The sequence below is a fragment of the Pogoniulus pusillus genome, chromosome 3, assembly GCF_015220805.1.
Source record: "Pogoniulus pusillus isolate bPogPus1 chromosome 3, bPogPus1.pri, whole genome shotgun sequence".
In the NCBI taxonomy this organism is placed as follows: Eukaryota; Metazoa; Chordata; class Aves; order Piciformes; family Lybiidae; genus Pogoniulus; species Pogoniulus pusillus.
The window spans coordinates 43,585,040-43,589,852 of NC_087266.1; the positions used below are offsets into that span (position 1 = coordinate 43,585,040).

A 4,813-nucleotide genomic window follows, 5' to 3' on the forward strand; every position below is an offset into this window, starting at 1 on the left:
TTTTACCTCATGATAGGTGTGATTTGCTGTTCTTCAGTGAGCTGATGAAGATGTCTGATTACTACTCCAAGGAGAAACAACAAAGGGTTGCTCATGAACAGGCTGCTTTCAATGCCAACAGTACAGGATTTTGGGTGTTTTGTTTTGTTTTGTTTTGTTTTTAAATCTCCTTTTCCCCCATCTTCCTCCTTTCTTCTCTATCTCCTTCCTTTTTTCCCATCTTCCTTTTTTCATCTCCATCTCCCTTCTTTCAGCACCACCTCCTCTTTTCCATCATATCTGCCCCTTTCCTACCCTGTTTTTCCCCCCTCAATCCCAGAGCACCTGGGTTCTGTTGAAACTTTCTCCCACCCCAGGTGTGACCACTTTGCCCTCCCTGCCCACTCCCCTTTCCTCTCACCCCAGCTGTGACCAATTTGCTCTCCCTGCCCACTCCCCTTTTTAAGCTGCACCAGGAGAGGCAGGAGCCCTAAGCTGTGCCCATCTGGGCAGAGGAGACCTCCTCCTATCATCACTGGTGAGTCCCTGTGGTGTGCACCGGGTGAATGGGAGTGGAATCTAAAGGCCGGGGGGCCTGTGTGGCCCCCCGGTTAGGTAGGATACACAATTGATGCTTACTGTAACTGCAGTCACAGGTGCTGGTTGAGCCTTAAAATCATAGAATCATCAAGGCTGGAAAAGACAAAAGAAACCTTTGGGCTGAGATAAAGAGATGATTTTTTAAAAGGGTTTAACATGGAACAGGATAACAAAATGCACAGCGCAGTGACTTAGCTACTATTATGTTCATGGTAACCTTAACTTAGCATATTTGCAGGAAAAGCACCATGAAATGCAGGCAAAAAACCAGCATAAAGCAGAAAAAGAGTGAGCTAACCAACTCTCACTCATTTTACCAGATTAAAAAAAAAAATCCTAATCCTAAAACGTAGAATCCAAAAACAACAACCAGAGCAGGAAGCCTCTCGAGTTGCAACCTGAACTTCAAGCCCCATAATACTTTCTTCCAGCCAACACTTTTCATTTTGACTTTAACATGACCTGAGCATGGTATGAATAACAGCAGCAGATTCAACACAACCCATATCAGGAAGTTTTGAGGTTTTTTATTCTCTGCTTGGCATTTATATTCCTCTTTAAAGAGGGAAAAAACTATAACACTGTGTAACAGGAGTAGCAACCCTACTGGTGCATTAGTGAACAGCTGCCATAGTCCATACCAGAGGTGTTTGTATCTCAAAGCTGAGTGGAATGAAGAAGTTAATTAACCCAGTGGCTTTAATTTGTGCACTTGTCTGCCTGTGTGTACTTAGTGATAACTGTTAAAGGCTTATTGCAAGTCCTAGGGAATTTTGTTTATTTTTTATGGGGAGAATATATATGAAAACCCAGTAAAGGCTGTAGTGCAGGATTACATGAGAGGTGGAGGAGAATGAGGTTTAGGGAGAACAGTAATATGTAACACACAGATGGCAAGGATGAAAGTCATAGAATCAGCCAGGTTAGAAGAGATCTCTAAGATCATCTACTCCAACCTAGCACCCAGCCCTAGCCAATCAACTGCACCATGGCACTAAGTGCCTCACTCAATCTTTTCTTGAGCAACTCCAGGGACGGTGACTCCACCACCTCCCTGGGCAGCCCATTCCAATGCCAATCATTCTCTCTGCCAACAACTTCCTCCTAACATCCAGCCTAGACTTCCCCTGGCACAACTTGAGACTGTGTTTCCTTGTTCTGTTGCTGGTTGCCTGGCAGAAAAGACCAACCCCCACCTGCTTGTAGCCTCCCTTCAGGTAGTTGTAGACAGCAATGAGGTCACTCCTGAGCCTCCTCTTCTCCAGGCTAAACACCCCCAGCTCCCTCAGCCTCTCCTCAGAGGCTTTGTGTTCCTGGCCTCTCACCAGCTTTGTTGCCCTTCTCTGGACTTGTTCCAGTATCTCAACATCTCTCTTGAATTGAGGAGCCCAGAACTGGACACAGCACTCAAAGTGTGGCCTGACCAGTGCTGAGTACAGGGGAAGAATAACCTCCCTTGTCCTGCTGGCCACACTGTTCCTGATCCAGGCCAGGATGCCATTAGCTTTCCTGGCTACCTGAGCACATTTGTTGGCCTATGTTCAGCTTACTGTCTACCAGTAACCCCAGGTCCCTTTCTGCCTGGCTGCTTTCCAGCCACTCTGTCCCTGGCCTGTAGCACTGCTATATTTCATATACTTCATACTGTTGTACTTCATAGTGCTGCTATACTTCATATTGAATAAGTGTTAAGCTCTGGAACAGACCCATGGAATTAAGTCAGAGAATTTGTATAGATGTTCTTCAACACAACAAATATCTCTAAAATCCAGATGATAGATTTCTTTCTTTTTTACACCTAGTGGATGGTGCACGTTAAGAAGTTGAGTTTGGTCTTGAGTATAACACTTGAAGAACATCTTATGCTTTAAGTGCACATTCATAGTTTGTGATATATTTTACTTACGATACTTAGAGACACTCAGGAGACTTGCTGTCTCTTTAGTTAATAAAGTAAGAGAGATGAACATTCAGAGGTGACATGCAATTCTTGATTTAAACAACAGTGGACAGAAAAGTTACCCTATGAGTAGCTGCATTCTTCTAATGATAATTAACTTTCTTTTTAAACAAAAATAAAAGGTGTCCCTTTTCTTCTCCTTTGTATTTTGTTAATAAAATCATTCTTTTAAACTGCTTTTTGATAAATTGAGTAGCTTTTACTCTGTAAAGCACTTCTTTTTCAAGACTTCTGTGAAACCTGTATCTAATTCACCTTCCCCCCCTCCCAGAATACTTTGCTGTTATGACAATTTGGCTAATACTCCAGTAATAAGGGTGAGGATGCTGCTAACCAAATGAGCTTTGGCAGAGAAACTATTAATGAGTTGTCAGATTACACTAGGATGGTAAATCTTAAACCAATTTAGGATTGTAGGAGTGCAGAGGTTCTAGAAATAGGGGGCAGGAAATAGGTTTGGCCATATGGTTAAGAATACCATCTTAAAAAAAAACCCAAACAAAACAGAATCCTTGAAAAGAATATTTCTTCCCTATAACTTCAAAACATTAGAAGAGGTGGCCTGAAACACAGTAGCCATACATTCTAGAAAATACAGCCTGTTGTGGGTGTAAGCCTGGATGTCTTAACCACAGAGAAAAGTCCAGTACCAGAGCGTGCAAGGGATGAATACTAGAAAGAGTAATCTTTGTTATTTCATTCCCATTGGCCTGCATCCCTATATAAATGGACGTTACCATCCCTTCTCCCCTCTTCTCCCTCTCCCTGCTCCCAGCACATGTAATCTGATATCTCATTTGGTATTTGTTGTGGTAGGTCTAAGCAGCTTATACATGTCCTGGCTTGCCCTGACATGTTTTTCTGCTGTCCCTCCTTCCATTGTGAGGAGAAGCAACCGTGGGAAAGAGGACAAAGAACCTGGAGCCACTGAGTCTAGAGACTCTGGCTTGCCCAGAGTTGTTTACATCCTGTGGTAAACAAGGTACACACACTTAGCTTGTGTCTGTCTTGTGCAAGGGCTATGTTTCTTCCCAAATTTGGGTAAAGCAAGCTTATGGTATCACCAATATGGTCAAACTTGGCTAGCTGCTGTTCTGATTGGCTATTCTGTGTCCAAAGGCCCATTAGTCTTGAGCTATACTGATAGAAGGAGATGATCAGGTAAACACACTGTGCTTTGCCACTGTAATTGTGCCTGCTGTTGCCTGCTGCTGTTGCTCACTGTTCCTGGCAGTATACTGCCTTACTGCATCTTGCCATGCCCTGCTAAGCTGTAAGCTAGCTCTGCCAAAAAGTAACAAACCCTGATACTTGAGATCTGTTTGCCTGAAAACTGCCTGCCTCTACTCTACCAGGAACAGGCTCTAAATGCCTCCACCTGATGGGCCTGCACAGCCAGCGTGACATCCTGCTGAGACTGCACATCACAAGACATCCTGCCTACGCCTGAAAGTCTCCTGCCTACGCCGGGAAGTCCTGGAGCTACATGGATCATTCAGAGAAGCCAGGATACGGCCAGAGATTGTCTGTCTCCTTTCCCCAGCACTCTATGTGAATTGTGGGAAGAATCAGAAGTCTCAGTGGCTGACAAGGCAGTAGCTGAATTCCCTGAAAGCATTTGAGTACTGTCTGAAGCTGTAGCTGGCCCCATGAGTTGGGAGATAATTTTGTGGGTAAATACTTAAAGCCTCTTGCCATTCACCATTGCCTTCTGCCATAAGCAGAAAGGGGCTCCTGGAGTCCATCTAGAAAGCAAGCAGTATACTGACCACAAGCAGTGTATTGACCACAGGAACCTTCTTTTCTGGTTCAATTAATGTTATATGTTTTTGCTAGTTACTTCTAAACCTAGTTATTGCTCTGTAGAATGTTTCCATGACCATGCAAAGAATCAGTTATTATTAACATTGGTGTTTGGGGGGGGAGAATCCTGAATATCAAAACTAATAAATGATATTAATTTTGGAAAAAATATCATCTTGCATGAATGAATTTAGCCCTTCTTTTAAGTATTTCAGGAGAGGCTTTTGGTCTTGAGCAGCCATGTTACTTTTTCCTGCACAATTCAGGCCTGGTATGGGGCAAAGCTGGGGGTTGGCATTGATGCCCAGGTTTAGGCCTGCTTGGGGGGAGAGGTTTTGGAAGGTTTTGATCTAATGAGAGTGTGGTAAGTCCATGCTGGAGTACTGGGCTGAGGCTGAATATGAATGTGTGTATTTTGTATTTCTGTATACACCTGTGAATAGTATTTCCATTTGAACTTCCAATGCAGTG

The 4,813-nt window shown here is 43.6% G+C and overlaps 1 long non-coding RNA gene across 1 annotated transcript; it reads left to right on the top strand.

Moving 5' to 3' along the window:
• The first annotated feature begins 461 nt into the window (after positions 1-461).
• LOC135173941 (uncharacterized) lies at positions 462-4,511 on the top strand. The gene is made up of 3 exons (XR_010301575.1): positions 462-517; positions 3,356-3,521; positions 3,895-4,511. It is a non-coding gene; the product is annotated as an uncharacterized LOC135173941 (long non-coding RNA).
• Positions 4,512-4,813: the final 302 nt, after the last annotated feature.